At 38.0% G+C, this 16,425-nt stretch overlaps 2 pseudogenes; both read left to right on the top strand.

The window, feature by feature from the left end:
- Positions 1–2,464: 2,464 nt before the first annotated feature.
- On the top strand, positions 2,465–3,063 carry LOC124973961 (SERTA domain-containing protein 3-like; annotated as a pseudogene).
- Positions 3,064–14,550: 11,487 nt separating this feature from the next.
- Positions 14,551–15,739, top strand: LOC124973991 (proteasomal ubiquitin receptor ADRM1-like; annotated as a pseudogene).
- The last annotated feature ends 686 nt before the right edge of the window (positions 15,740–16,425 follow it).

Below are 16,425 nucleotides of genomic sequence, written 5' to 3'. Positions count from 1 at the left end.
ACCAAATATGGAAAGGCTCTATACTGTATTATTACAAATATGGGACATTCTAAAGAAGGCAAAACTATGCAGACAGTAAAAATATCAATGGTTGCCAGAATTTTGAGAAGGGAGACAGGAGGAAGGGAGATAGGAAGACCCTATGGATTACTAGGCTATGCAATACCTCTTGACACTATCACAATGGGTTTCGTGTCACACATTTGTCAAAATCCCAGAAAGTACCAGAAAAGAGTGCATTAAGTACCATTATTCTTTCATCAATTTTAACAGATATTTTACAGTAATCATAATAATAGGGGAAATGATATATGTGTTGTACATGAGAGAGTGAGAGACATGTATCCAATTCTTAAGGCTTTCTAATATTTCTTGAAATTTAACACTGCTCTAAAAATAGTCTATTCCATAGGGAAAAATATGGTCATAAAGTCACAACAGTCTACTCTTGGATTCAGGACAAGATAATAGAGATTCCTTCCTTCACATTGGGAAGACAAAAAACAAAGTTAGAATATACAGGTTGAGAAAACCCCTCTGAACACCCCAACCCTCACTATAATTGCAAGGTATACCTAGAAAATATGAAGCCCTTAGTGAGACAAAGATAGACAGGAGTACACACATGCACACACACACACACACACACACACACACACACACACATTTACTGCTGTTTCAACAGAAGCAAGGTATGCTCATTTCCTCATGCAAAACCCTATAGATATCATCGTCCTATACACATGGCATCTGAAATGAAGGCAAAGAAAGGAGGAAAGGACGGAGGGAGGAAGGGACAGAAGAGAGGAGAAAGGAATGAAGGAACAGAGGAAGGAGTAGGGAAAGGAAGAAGGAAACATCCCCTTCTTAACAGACAAAACAGAACCATCAGACTTAAAGATCACTTTCAGGGAAAACAATTTTAAGTTGATGACTAATTTATCAAAAACATCTAGTGAAAGATTGGAAAACATCACTAAAAATGATAATTTAAAAGTTCAGCAATAAATGAAAGTTCCAAAAATAATCTAATGGAAATGTTAGAAACAAAATACAGCATTAGAGATGAATTCTTTTTCATAACCTTATCTGTAGATTCAAGTTAAGAAAAAAATGTAAGTGAACTTGAAAACAAAACAAGAAAACTTAACCTGAATGTAAGCACAGAAAGAAAATTAGTACTTAAAAGAAGTCAGAAGTGGTAGACAATACAAAATATGTTTTACCATTGAGAATATCAGAGGAGAGAAGGTACAGAAGCAAAATGGTTGAGGATTTTTAAAAAAAGGAAGAAAAATGAAATCACCAATCTCAGAATTTCAGAGAACCCAAAGGGGAGAAAATTCTCCTAAGGAGAGAAAATTCTTATATGCATATTATTCAAAGAGTAACAAGGCAGAGAGGAAGGGAAATGCTTGAAGAGAGCTGGAGAAAGAAGACACACTCTACACAGAAAGTCCAAGAACAGAGCAGAACTCTAGCTAGAAAATATGCAAAATAAAAGACCCAGTAACATTTTTGTAGTATTAAAAACAAATTTAAAAAAAAAACCCTATATTCATTATAACTATCTTTCAAAATGAAGGTGAAATAATATTCCCTAAAACAGAGTATCTATTCCTGAAGAGCTGAACTAAATGGAATGTTAAGGGAATTTCTTTAGTCAGAAGGATAAACTATTGGATATAAACTTAGATCTACATAAAGAACTGAATAGGTTCTGTTGAGAGCAGAGTGGTATCTGTGCTGCTAACTGTCTCAAGGACAAACAGGACTGCTGGGCCCCTGTGCTTACCAAGGTTGTTAAGAGATATTTGTCCGAGGAATGTGCGGTTGCCTGGAGACCTTATCCGTCAAGGACAGGGAGCGGGGACTTAGCCCCGACTCATCTCCTACATAGTTCACCCCTTCCCTCCTCCCTTCTTCCACTAGGACCGTTCAGTTCTGACAGGACCCAATGGAAATCAAATAGATTGGCCGGACCCAACCAGAGGAGGTTTAGCTGTTCAAATGTTAACCAATTAAAAGAACACTGTAAAACTGCTTGCCTTTGATTATAAAAACCCTGCTGACAAGGGCTTCGGGCCTCTCCTTAGCGTCGTTATTAAGGACGCAGAGGACCGGGTTCGAACTCGCTAATAAATGACTCTTTGCTGCTTGCATTGATCGTGGTCTCTGGTGGTCCTTGTGGGGTCTCAAGCCTTTGGGCACAACAGTTCACACAAATTTTAAAGTACCTATTTCCTCATTTTAATTTGCTCATAAGATGATTAATCTTTAGTAAAAACTAAGTAAAACTAAAGTTTTTACATTTTACATAAAATAGTATAATAATTTTGAAGGTGTATGATTAGAAACTAAAACTTTATAAATTGTTAGCTTGGGACATCACATAAAAATTTAGAGGGCAACACGATAGGCTTTCCAGGAGGTGGTCGATACAAACCTGGCAGCGGAGGGCATCATGGTGGGAGGTCTGAAGAGGAAACACTTGGATTCGGAAGAAGAGGAAGAGGACGAGAAGCGGGACTGGAGTCCAGGAAGCCTGCGGAACTGCCAGCAAGCTCTGCTCTGCATCTCCCTAGACAAAGTCCAGTGCAGCCTGGGCCCCCAAGCACCCAGTCTCTGCAAGCATGTCCTCATCCACAACACCCTACAGTAACTCCAGGCTGCCATTCACCCGGCTCCAGCACCTGCCCTGCCCCGTGAGCCCCTCTTCCTTGGTGAAGAAGATTTCTCCCTGTCCACCACCATTGGCTCTATCCCTCAGGGAGCTCGAGACATCCATGGAGGAGACAGAAGGTCCTCAGAATCCAGGGGCTCCCCTGGGCCTCCAGAATAAAGTGCTACCACAACCTGACCCAGTCTTCTTGGAAGCTCTGAGCTCCCGGTACCTAGGGGACTCTGGCCTAGGTGACTTCTTTCTGGACATTGACACATCTGCAGTGGAAAAGGAGCCTGTGCTGCCCCCCTCCAGAACCTCCTCACAACCTCTTCTGTGTCCCAGAGTCCTGGGAATGGAATGAACTAGATCATATCATGGAAATCATTCTGGGGTCCTAAAACTACAGTGGAGGCAGAATCCTTCCTCACAGAAACCTCAGTGGACTGGATCCCTGGATGTGACTCTTCAGTGTGTTGATGGGGGCTCCAGAGAGTGACTGAGCTCCTTTCCTCCCATGTCAGGGTTCTACGAACTTGCATGTGTGTGTGACTGGTTACCCCAGCTTTCTGTGAAGGCGAGGTCTTCCTTAATTTATCTGTTCCAAATGCCTTAATGAGACTCTTGTTTCTGGGAGTCTGACCTCTCGCTCACACATTTCTTCTGCCTTTCTCTCCAGTTCCTGCTCCCCTTGTGACCACTGGGGCCTCAGGAAAGATACAGTAGGGCCTAGCGACAGTGGGGGTGTGCTGCCGGTGGCTCTAGAAACCCAGGATCTGCCCCTTGAGGTAGCAGGAGGGGCTGGTCTCCTTCCCTCAGGCTGAACCCCACTTCCTTGGCAGAACCCCAACCCCAGCAGTCTCCTGATTCAGAACCAGGCCAGATCATGTGCAATAGGATGGAAACCAAACTGCTCTGTGCTGTGGGATTTAAAAGAAAGGCAGGGTTTGTGTTGGCTTTTTTTTTTTTGATTGTTTGTAATTTTTTTATTTTAAATAAAAGTATTTTGAAAGGAAAAAATAATTTAGAGGAGGAAAAATTAAATCATGGACAATGTTTCATTAATTCAAAATCAGGCAGAAAAGGAGAAAAACTAGAATAGATAAAAACAAAACAAAAACCTAGCAAAGTAATAGATTTAAATATAATTCTATTAATATTTTTCTTAAGTATAAATGCTGTAAACATATCCATCAAATGACAGATTTTTATGCTTAAAAAATGCAAAACAAATAATATGTAATTATTACAAATTTTATTTAAATATTTGCACATAATTGTTAATGTCTTTAAAAATGGACCATGTAAAAAGTACATAAAGTTAATGCTAATCAAAATAAAGCTGGAGGGACTAGACTTCAGAACAGGGAATATAGCACAAATAAAAAGAAATATATATCATGATAAATGGACACATTCCCCAAAAGACCTAATAATTGCAAATGTATGTCACATAACAGGTTCAAAACATGTGAATGCGAAACATAATAAAATTGGAAAGTTCAATAGACCTATCCATAATTAAAGTTGGGGATTTTAACACTGTTAGTCACTTTTCCATTACTATAGCAAATACCTGTGTTGACCAACTTAAAAGGAGAAAGCACTTTTATTTTGCCTCACAATTTTGGAAGTTTCAGTCTGTGGCTGGTTGGTCCATTGATTTTGGTCTTGCATTAAGGCAGAACATCATGGTGGGAGTAAATAGGGGAGAAAACTGCTTGGCTCATGGGAACCAGGAAGAAAAGAGAAAGAGAGAAGGAAAGACTAAGGTCTCTATATTCCCTCCAAAAGCATCCCCCTGAGATCTAACTTCTTCCCTCAAAGAAGGAACCACTCAACTATGGAATGAAAGCTCCACAATTGTGAGTTAAAAAAAAACTTTCTTCCTTCAAGTTGTTTTTCTCAGATATTTTATTACAGCATGAAAAGTTAACTAACATACATTTTCAGTTAGCCATGGTCAACCATGGTCTGAAAGTACATAGTGATTCTTGTCTTGACTCTTTGAAGAGAAAGAGATCATATATTAGTCAGCTTTTTCACCACTGTGACCAAAACAATTTTAAAAGTGAAAAATTATATTTGGTGCTCAGTTTCAGAGGTCTCAGTCAATAGATGACCAACTCCATTTCTCTGTGCCCAAAGTGAGACAGAAGATGGTGGCATAAACACTTTGAGGAGGAAAGCAACTCAGAAGATAACAATTAGGAAGCAGAGAGATCTCCCCTCACCATGGACAAAATATAAATTCTGAAATCATACCCCCAGTGACCCACCTCCCCCACACCCTACCTATCTACCACTCATTTGATCCCTATCAGGAGATTAATGCACTGATCAGGACAAGAATCTCATCTCTCAATTATTTTACCTCTAAACTTTCTTGCATTGTTTCACACATGAACTTTTAGGGGATACTTCATATCTAAACTATTACAGACCACATTCACCTAGCTTTTAGTGCTGAATGTTATTTAAATTATTCTGTTTTATTTTTGGCTAGTGTTATTAATCTCTTACTGTATTGAATACATAAACTTTACTATAGGTATATATGTATAGGAAAAATGTAACATATATGAGGTGCAGCATCATCTGCAGTTTTAAACATGCACTGCACATTCCCCAAGAAAAAGAATAGACTACTGTAAGATGTGAATTGATTGTTGTGGTAGTTACTATGTTATATTCATTTGCCAAAATCCCAAGTACTGTGCACTAAAGAGGTTGAATTCATGAAAAGGGAGAAATTATGCAAAGACTAAATATATGCAAATCATATCTCACTAAAAAAAAGGATAAAATTTCTTTCAATCTTTTATGTCATGGAACAGGCTAAGGCTTTTGTATCCCAAAAGAAAAAATATATCCCTTTGTCAGAAATCCATGAGAGAGGGTTTTCCTCTCTCCATCATTGAATGTATGAACAATTAGAGACAGAAAGGTTAGCAGTCTCATCTGTTCCTTCTGTAAACTCTGATTTTTAAAAATTTTACCATAAGGTGCAATGTTGTTTATGGATAAAAATCTGTTCTATTCTAAGGATATGCTGAGTGTTTCTTTGCTCAGTAAAACCAACTGAGCAAGATAACTTTAAAATTGATTTTTTTTTCCTGGATGGAAATGCTTCAAAAATATTATGCAGTGTAAACTGTTTCTAAAACACTCGAAGGAGGTGTTTCTATTTCAAAGTTATCTGAGATTTGAGATTTTAAATTTTCAAAACATGTTTACAATTGCAATTTAGGTCCTTTTTCAGAAGCTACCATTGATCTTTGTTCACTCTAGCAATTCATATGGTTAAATATCTCTATTATGTTAGTATAGTGTATATTTTACAAGTATGTCCATTGATAATATGCTTTAAAACTAATAGGATTTTCTAGGGTATATTAAATTTTATTTGATATTCCTTTTTACCATGATTAACTAGGGCAAAATTTTATAAATTTAGCAACTCAGTGACCAAATCAGCAATGATAAAATAGTTCATTTTTTCATTGGGGTATGCTAAAAATAAAAATATAATGTAATTTTAAGTTTAATAGTGAATCTGTTTTGTCAAAATATAATAATTACAAACTTCATCATTATTCTAGTTACATATCATTTAAATATACCAAGGCACAAGAAAAAGGAGACCCAACTTTAAGATGAATATATTTAAACAGTTCATGGTCCAAGATCAACAGTAGAAATGTTAGGAGCCCCTATGAAAAAGTGTATAATGCTAAAGGAACGTTGTGTGTTAATTCTGATAGTAATGACTTTATAATTCTTAATACATTGTCATATCAATGTAGTTTTCTCAGATACCTTTAAAGAATGCATCTATTAAAGAAAAAGTATTTCTAATGAGAATCAAATCTATTTTCAATTATCTCAATTATCTCAAAGTAATAAACTTTGAGAAAACTTATCAAATATTTTGTTTGTTTGTTTCTATTTCTAAATTTGCATTCTGAAAGAACCCAGAAAACCACTCTGAATGTGGGAACTCACATGAGATTTTTAATAAACAGATGAACAGAATGTCTGCCCTTAAGAAGAGAGAAAGAGAAAGAGCACTCATAGCAGGGGAACTACCCTTAAGTAGTGGAAGCCCACAGGCTGATTGGACCAATGACTAATGAGAAAGTTAACAATCTAGATTGAAAAATAGTGTGTGGGGAGGGGGCAGAATCAGGGGAGAAATTGCCACAGCTTTATTCCTTTCACACTCCATGTTAGTACCTGTTTAAAATAAATGCACTTTATCTTTAAACTGTATTTGTGGATCAAATATCACATTTTCAATTCAGAGGAAAGTTTTACTAGGACAGTTGTGAGAACCATAAGAAAATATTTATTTGTATCCCACAATTGGAAATACAAAAGTTTTTATTTTCCTCTGTTCATGTGTGGTGTTGGAGTAATTAGAATCTTCTTAACTCTTCTATTTTAAGTGACTTACAATCAAACATTTTTACAGTATCATTTAATATGGAAAAGAATCATTAACATACATTTTCTAGTTTAGGGGTATGTGTGTGTTCAAGAAAAATCACACTCAAGGTACATTTAGGCAGAAATTAGCTTTACTCTTAAAAGTGCCATGACAAGAAATATCTCTGCATCTAAAATTCAGCCTTGAATTTTGAGCATAAATTCCTAAAATTGGGTTGCTCTAGTAGTATGTAATTTTAGTGTGTTTCCAAAAGTTCATGTGCTGTACCATTAGTATGGCAGTTTTGAGGGGTGGTGGGACTTTTAAGTCATGGATGTTAGTAGGAGCCCTGTCTTCTGAAGGAATTTATGTAGTTTTCACAGAAAACTAGTTAGTTCCTATAAGAAAATTTTTATTTAAAAAAGTGAGCTTCACCCCTGAATCTTTCCAACTTCTTTTCTCATCTTGTGCTCTCTATTTTCTCTCCCATGTACTTCCAACATTATGTCATCTGCCATACTGTCTGTAATGCATGGAGGCCCTCCCTAAGGCTGAAAAAAAAAAAAGGAGCTGTCCTATCTTGGATCTTCAACCTCCAAAATGTGAGCTAAGTAAATCTCTTACTTTATAACATACCAAACCTAAGGTATTTTGTTAGAGCAAAAAATTAGAGGTTATCAGGTCAATATAAAAAAAACATTGTAGGGTATTAATACATATTGATTGCAAAAAATAGTTTTAAGTTGTATATTTAGGTTTTAACCACCAATGTGTAAATACTTACATCTACTACCTTACCATAATTTACTATATTTGAGATGGCAGAGCAGAGAAGTTTACTTTCCAAATTGCTCTGTGATGTGGACCAGGAAAACAAACAACTTTTCATTGTGGTAGGTAACAAAGTAAACCTTACTGCAATTTAATACCACACTCTCAGAACACCTAGGTACTCAGAAAATTGGATAGAATAAATTTAAAAAGAAAGAAAAAATCCCCTGCTTGTGCCAGCAGCTCCTCATGCAGATCCATCACAGGCAAATTGTACAGGGAGACTAAGAAAACCACTTTTTAGGTGGTACTATGGAGTGTCTTGAAAGGAGAAATCAGTGATCAAAGACATTCTCAAACTGATTCAGTGAGAGAGCCACAATATATTCTTGTGTGGAAAAGACACTGTGCTTCTCTTGGTAACCCACACAGAGCCAAGACAGCCACTGTTATTTCCAGCTGTACTATGGAAGCCAGAGAGTGTGCATCAACACCCTGGTGCCCAGACCTGTGTAATTCCAGCTGATTCCTAAAACCTGACCTGGCAGAGGCTCACCAATGACTCATGTGTGACTAGAAAACCAGGTGAAATTTAGGCATAAAGAGTGTGGTATCCAGGGGAATTCAGGACATCATATCCTAGAGATCCTGAGTGCCTTTCACCCTTTGAGTCTGATGGTTCACAGAACCAGCTGGGGAGGAACGGGAATTGATTGGGTCAGGGGAGTGAACATTCGCTTCAATCCTTTTGTGACTGAGCCTATCAGGGTGAAAGACTGACTCCTCTGCTGCAGAAGCAGAACCCAGGGAAAACTCCAGGGGTCTGGACTGCTGGTGTGGATCAGAAGCAGCCAGGGCTCCAGAGTGTGCTGATTTAAAATCTTCAGAACAAATGTCATTCAACAAAGCTGGACCCAAACACTGTCTCTAGGATCTTTACCTCTGGGAACTACTCTCACAGAACTCGAGAGCAACCCCTTACTGTGAATAGAGAAGACAACAACATCCAACCTGCCCCACCTCATACTAACAAGAAGGGGAGCTGACAATGGGCTACTCCACTAGCTCCACAAGAAGAAGGACTTGGACAGCCACTGACTACTACTCTTGTGTGTAATACATTCCTCAAGAAAAAATGGAAAATTTCCAGGGACACTCTAAATTCATAGGTTAGAAGCTCTGCCACCTCAGATTCATACAGATAAAGGGGTAGACTTACAAAGATTATGAAAAAGTAAAGGAACAAATCATCCCAAACAAACCAAATTACCTCCTTAACAGTGTAAAATGATATCACAGTGGAAGAAAGGTTAGAGAAGAAATTTAGAAAGTTCATAGTTAAGAAGTGAATTCAGAGAGAAAACCCAAGAAGTGAAAAACCACTTCAGTAAGGAGATAGAAATCCTGCACAATCTTTTCAATGAAATAATATCATAAAATTTTCCAAAGATTAAAAATGGAAAATCAAACACAGGATGTTCACAGGACTCCAAATATACAAAATTACAATGAACCTTCACTAATGCACATGTATTATGAAAATACCCAACATACAAAGTAAGGATAAAATTTTTAAGACTGCTAGAGGGAAATGACAGGTCATATTTGGAGGGAGGCCAATTCTGATCTCAGCTGATTTTTTTCAACCCAGACCCTTAAAACAAGGAGGTCTTGTAATAATAGAAATCAACCTCTGAAAGAAAATGGATGCCAACCAAGAAAACTATACCCAGCAAAATTAAGCTTCAGAATTGATGATGAAATAAAACATATCAAAATCTCTGGGGCACGATGAAGATGGTTCTAAGAGAAAAGTTCATAATACTGAGACCATTCATTGAAAGAAAAGAAAGTCACCAAATAAATAACGTGACATTACATCTCAAAGCCTTAGAAAAAGAAGAACAAATCAACACCAAGAGCAGTAGAAGAAAGTAAATAATTAAATCAGAGTGGAAATAAATAAAATTGAAATGAACAAAATTTTTTTAAAAATTCACCATATCAAAGCAGTGTGGAGACTCCTTAGAAAACTTGGAATGGAACCACCATTTGACCCAGCTATCCCACTCCTTGGCCTATACCCAAAGGACTTAAAATCAGCATATTACAGAGATACAGCTACATCAATGTTCATAGCTACTCAGTTCACAATAGCCAGATTGTAGAACCAACCTAGATGTCCTTCAATTGATGAATGGATAAAGAAAATGTGGTATATATATATACAATGGAATATTACTCTGCCATAAAGAATGATAAAATTATGGCATTTGCAGGCAAATGGATGAAACTGGAGAATATCATGCTAAGTGAGATAAGCCAATCTCAAAAAACCAAAGGATGAATGATATCGCTAATAAGTGGATAATGACACATAATGGGGGGTGGGAGGGGTTAGTGTTAGGGTTAGAGTTAGGGCTAGGGACGGGGGCAAGAATGGAGGAAGGAAGGACTGTATAGAGGGAAAAGAGGGGTGGGAGGGGTGGGGGGGAAGGGAAAAAATAACAGAATGAATCAAACAACATTACCCTATGTAAATTTATGATTACACAAATGGTATGCCTTTACGCCATGTACAAACAGAGAAACAACATGTATCCCATTTGTTTACAATAATAAAAAAAAGTTTAAAAAAATTCACCATATCAAAAAGGGGCTTCTTTGAACAATAAATAAAATTGATAAACCTTTAGCGAAGCTAAAAAGAGAAAAACTCAAATTACTAAAATTTGCAATGAAAAAGTAAATATCATGACAGACTACTGAAGTACAGATGATAATCAGAAACTATTTTGAAAACTTATACTCAATAAAACAGAACATTTTAAAGACATTGACAAATTTCTACACACATATGACCTACAAATTTAACTGGGGGACATAGAAAATTTAAACAGATCAAATTCAGGCAATGAGTTTAAAGACATCTTCAAAAGACAACCAATAAAGAAAAACTCAGGACCAGATGGATTCTCAGCCTAGTTCAACTAGACTTTCAAAGAAGAACAAACACCATCCTCCTCAAATTATTCCATTGTTATGGTTTACATATGGTGTCCCCAAAAAGTTCACATGGGAAACAATGCAAGAAGGTTTGGAGGAGAAAAGATTGGGTTATAGCTTTAATATAATCAGTGCATTAATCCCTGATGGAATTAACTGAGTGGTATCTGGAGGAAGTAGTTCATTGGGGGCATGGCTAAGGGGTATCCATTTTGTATGTAGAAAGTGGAGTCTCTGTCTGTGCCTCTGATCATCACGTATACTACTTCCCTCTGCCACACTCTTCTGCAATGATGCTTAACCTCACCTCACCTCCAACAATGTTCTTTATAGAAACAGAAAAAGCAAACATGAAATTCAGTTGGAAAAAAAAGATGCCCAGAATAGCCAAAGCAATCCTTAGTGAGAAAAGTGGAGCAGGAGGCATCATAATACCAGATGTTAACTTACACTGCAGAGCTATAGTAGCAAAAATGGCATGTTATTAGCAACAAAGTAACATGAAAACCAATGGAACAGAATAGAAGACACAGAGACAAAGTCACATAAATTTGGTTATCTCACACTAGACAAAGGCATCATAAATGTATATAGGAGAAAAGATAGCCTCTTCAACAAATCATGCTGGGGAACTGGAAATCCATATGTAGCAGAATGAAATTGGACCCCTATCTCTCATCCTATACAAAACTCAACTCAAAGTTGATAAAAGACCTATGCATTAGAACAGTGACCCTGAATCTAGTATAAGAAAATGTAGGCCCAACACTCTATCATGTGGGTTTACAAACCATCTTTCACAGCAAGAAACACAATGAAAAATCAATAAATTTAATTATAACAAACTAAAAATCTTCTTTACAGCAAAGGATACAATCAAGAAAGCTTACAGAGTGGGAGAAAATCTTGCCACCTACCCCACAGCTATAGCATTAATTTCTAGGATATAAAGAACTCAAAAAATTAACACCAAAAACCCAATTACCCAAGCAATAAATAGGCAAAGGAACTAAACAGACCATTCACAAAAATAGAAATATAAATGGTCAACGAATAAATGAAAAAAATGTGCAACATCTTTAGCAATTGGAGAAAGGCAAAATGAAAATACAGTGAGATTTCATCTCACTCCAGTCAGAATGGTAACACTCAAGAATACAAGCAACAATAAATGTTGGTGAGGATGTGGGAAGAAAGATATTCTTATACATCGCTAGTGGGACTGCAAATTAGTGTAACCACTCTGGAAAACAGTATGGAGATTCCTCAGAAAATGTGCAATGGAACCAGTATTTGACCCAGTTATCTCACTCCTTGGTATATATCCAAAGGACTTAAAATCAGCATACTACAGTGACTCAACCTTATCAATGTTTATAGCACTCAGTTCATAATAACTAAGATAAGGAACCAACCTACATGCCTTTCAACAGTTGAATGGATAATGAATTTGTAGTATGTATACCCAGTTTGATATTACTCAGTAGTAACTAACTGTGACTTTATGATATTTGAAAGTAAATGGATGGATCTAGAGACTTTCATGTTAAGCAAAACAAGCAAATCCCAAAAAACTAAAGGTCAAATGTCCTCTCTTATATTTGAATGCTAGCGAGGGAGAGAGGGGAAAAATAGAGTTTTAGTAGATTATGAAAAGGGAATGAAAGGAAGAGAGGAATATAGGGACAGGAAAGACAGAGGAATGATTCTGACATAATTTTCCTTTATACATATATGAATATACCACATTGAATCTTCACATCATATACAACCACAAAACTGGCATCGCAACTACAATAAGATGCACTCCATGATTGTATATATGAACAAAATGTACTCTAATGTCATGTGAAACTAAGAAAAAAAAAACAAATGAAATAATAAAATAATAATTTAATTTGTTAAAATTAAATTTTATAACCCAAAGATACTTCCAATTATTATTTTATGCCCATTTTACCATATGTTGAAACAGTTTCATAGTTTCTTACCTGCAACATGCTGATTTTAACCGTTTTTTAATATCAAACTATGGTCACAACACATTTCTTACTAAATTGAGTTTTACATATGAGGGATATTGACACGTCATGTTATAAATTTTAACAAATTGTTATCTTGAGAGAAATACTTGTTATATACCATTTTCTATTTTCTCCTTTTTTCTTACAAAGAATTCATAATTATTATAAGTAACTATAGGCTTGTAACTGCAGAATATTAATGAATGTAAAATCCATAAGACACAGAGGCATAAAGGTTGCTAATATTTTGTACATACATAATTATATGTACCTACATCTTTAGATATGTTATAATATTGGAAATATAGTACTGTACTTTTATACAATTCTTCTCATGACAGCTCTAATTTATTATTTATTTCTTTACTGGTATTTAATAACTGTTGTATACTAAAAAATCTGGGAATATATCATTATTTTACCAACTCCATTTTCTTGAAAGAATAATAGTTTGCATTAGTATCTTACTAGAGGTATGTTGGTAGATATATCTTTTGTATTCTTTCCTTGACTTATCTTTAGTCATTTTAATAGATGAAATTTTATACTAAAGAATATATAACTTGTTAATTTTATTTATTTAAAGAATAAAACTATTTTTGCTTTAAGGAAATTGCAATGTACCCACACCCCTTTGATAATATCTTACCTAATGGTTATTATATATGCATAGATCTACATACACACATATATTCATATATGTCTACACACATTTACATTCATATGCAGATACCCATACATTTACATATGCAGATGCATATATAAATGTGCACAGTTGCACATGTGCACATACAGATTTAAATATGCACATGTATACATAAAAACATACACACACATATGTAAAGCAACACCAATTAGGTAAAAACATTTCATAGTTGTTTCAAATATTACATTATTACAGTTGTGATCACATGTTGTTTATATTTCTGTTGTCTTATTTGATGTTTATGAATTAAATATTTCATAGCCTCTATCCATTTTCCTTTGTCAGAATTACATGTATTTAATGAATTCTAATACTTCTTGGTCTAGTGAAGATATCAACGCTTTTCTATGTTCCATTTATTTTCCCATGATTATTTGTAATTTTATAGTTTTATACATCAAATTGAAAGACCCTCCGTCCCCCTGTCCAAGGAAAATCACGCGAACACTGGCTGCAAAAGCAAGAGGTTAATTATTAGGTACACAGGCGCCTGCGGGTGCGCAGCAAAACCTCAGCCGGAGCTTCGGTGAAGTGGCACACCGGGCTTTGGGGTACAGGGTTTTTATAGGGTAAAGGGGCAGGTTTCACGCGGGGTAAGTAACAGGTTTCTTATTGGCCATCTAAGGGTAAGGTTATTTTTTTTCATGGTTCCTGCTTATCAGTGTAACTGTGCTGCTAACTGTCTCAAGGACAAACAGGACTGCTGGGCCCCTGTGCTTAAGAGGGATATTTGTCTGAGGAATGTGCGGTAGCCTGGAAACCTTATCCGCCAAGGACGGGAGCGGGGCTCAGCCTCGACTCAGGGTTTGAGGCATGGAGCTGGGGCCTTTCAAAATGATTAACATTTTGTTATTTTATTCCTTTAGTTGAAGGTTTTTAAAGTTATTTTCTGCGGGGCCTGGCAGATGCCGAGGAGGAAGAGAGAACCCGGACCACACCTCTCAGCCAAGGGATGACAACTTCAGGCTCTCTCTTCCCAAGCCTGATGCCAGGCTCTTGGGGGTCCTCCGAGTATTTGGTGGAGTTTCAGGCAGGGAAAATGTCATTGAAAGGCACTACCGTCACTCCGGATAAACAGAAAGGGCTCGTGTACATCCAGCAGACCGACGACTCTTATTCACTTCTGCCGGAAGGACGGGACATCAGGGACCGTGGAAAACGACTATAACTTCCCCGATGACTGTGAGTTCAAGCACGTGCCTCAGTGCCCCAGCGGGAAGGTCTCCGTGCTCAAGTTCAAGGCTGGATCCAAGCGGCTCTTCTTCTGGATGCAGGAGCCCAAGACCCACCAGGATGAGGAGCACCTGAACAACCACCCCCCATGCCTGGGGCCCTGGGGGCGAGTGGGAGTGGGGGCCATGAGCCGTCCGCCCTGGGTGGTGAGGGCGGTCTGCAGAGCCTGCTGGGGAACGTGCGTCACAGTCAGCTCATGCAGCTCATGGACCAGCGGGCCTTGGGGGACTGGGTGGCCGTGGAGCTCTGACTGGGCCAGGTCTGGCCAGCTTGCTGGGCAGCGGTGGGTCTCCTGCAAGAAGCTCTTCGTCCAGCTCCCGGAGCCAGTTGGCAGCGGTCACCCCATCCTCCACCACCTCTTCTGCCCGTGCCACCCCAGCCCCCTCTGCCCCAGCAAGCTCCTCGGCAACCAGCCCAAGCTCTGTGCCAGTTCAGGTAATGGAACCAGCACAGCAGCCAGCCCGACCCAGCCCATCCAGCTGAGCGACCTCCAGAGCATTCTGGCCACCATGAGGCAGCCAGCAGGTGGACCTCACCAGCTTACTGATGCTAGAGATCATGGCACCCATCCTCGCCAACACTGACGTCCTTCGGGGAGTCACTGCCCCAGAATGCAGGAGAGATCCAGAGCACACTGACCTCGCCCCAGTTCCAACAGGCCCTGGACATGTTCAGCGTGGCCTTGGACTCGGGGCAGCCGGGGCCCCTCATGTGCCAGTTTGGCCTTCCTGCAGAGGCTGTGGAGGCCACCAACAAGGGTGATGTGGAAGCGTTTTCCAAAGGAAGGTGACGCTAAAGACAAGAAGGACGATGAGGAGGACATGAGTCTAGACTGTGACGGGCATGGCCGCGGGGCCGCCTGCTCCTGTGGTGGCGCTCCCACCAGCTCTTTTCTTCAGACCTCCTGATAAATAAAGATCCTGTCTTAAAAAAAACAAAGGTTATTTTCTGAGGTTAATTTAAATAAATACATTTTGTTTTTCTTCATTTTTGCTCTTTTATTATTTCATAATCACAGGTATGTGCTTAATGAATTAGGATTTTTATTTAAAAACAATGCAAACCTAATTGGTGTGTGACACTCACCAATATTGTATCATACAAGTGCAGTGTGACAGCTGTCACATATTAAACTTACCAGTCTGTGCAACCAGCATTGATGTCTAGAGAAAACTTCAGTGCAATCCCTGGAAGATCCCTCAGTTACCTTCCCAGTCATTTCTCACCCCCTCAATCCACAGTGCTAACCATTAACCACATGATTAACATAACAAGATTCCTGCTTGTTTTAATAGAGGAAATCATACAGCATGCTTGAGACAGGATTTCTCTGTATTTTTTGCCCAGTATTATGTTTGAAAATTATACGCAACCAAGTTGATTTGAGTTTTGCTTGTTCATTGTTTGGGGCAATTAAAAAACATTGTTGCTTGAGTATACTGGGATACACTGTATGAGGAACACAGGGAATTCCATCAAAAAATATAACCTAAGAATGAAATTCCTGCAATACAGAGTATACTATATTCAGCTTTATTAGATACCGTCAAGCCATTTAACAAACCAATTATATCAATTCACACCCACTTCAAAA

Source organism: Sciurus carolinensis, unplaced genomic scaffold (assembly GCF_902686445.1).
Source record: "Sciurus carolinensis unplaced genomic scaffold, mSciCar1.2, whole genome shotgun sequence".
NCBI lineage: Eukaryota > Metazoa > Chordata > Mammalia > Rodentia > Sciuridae > Sciurus > Sciurus carolinensis.
This window is presented reverse-complemented; position numbering and strand designations above follow the sequence as displayed.